Raw genomic sequence first — 355 nt, forward strand, 5'->3', positions numbered from 1 at the left:
TTATATGTCTTTGTTTCATTCTGATTTGGTTATCCCTCGGGTACAAACAAGGTTCACCTAGCAAGTTATTTTCCATTTGCATGTTTCTTCGCTAATGATAGTAATATACAATTGTATCGTAAGTGTACATCATCATAGTGACAGTTTTCTCACGTTACAACATTAAGTATTTAGTACCCTTATTATTATTATTATTATTATTATTATTATTATATTATTATATTATTATTTTTTTTTTTTTTTTTTTTTTTTTTTTTTTTTTTTTTTTTTTTGCTCTCTATCACAGTCCTCCAATTCGAACTGGGTGGTATTTATAGTGTGGGGTTCCGGGTTTGCAATCCTGCCTCCTTAGGAG

The sequence above is a fragment of the Macrobrachium nipponense genome, chromosome 11 (genome assembly GCF_015104395.2).
Source record: "Macrobrachium nipponense isolate FS-2020 chromosome 11, ASM1510439v2, whole genome shotgun sequence".
Taxonomy (NCBI): Eukaryota; Metazoa; Arthropoda; class Malacostraca; order Decapoda; family Palaemonidae; genus Macrobrachium; species Macrobrachium nipponense.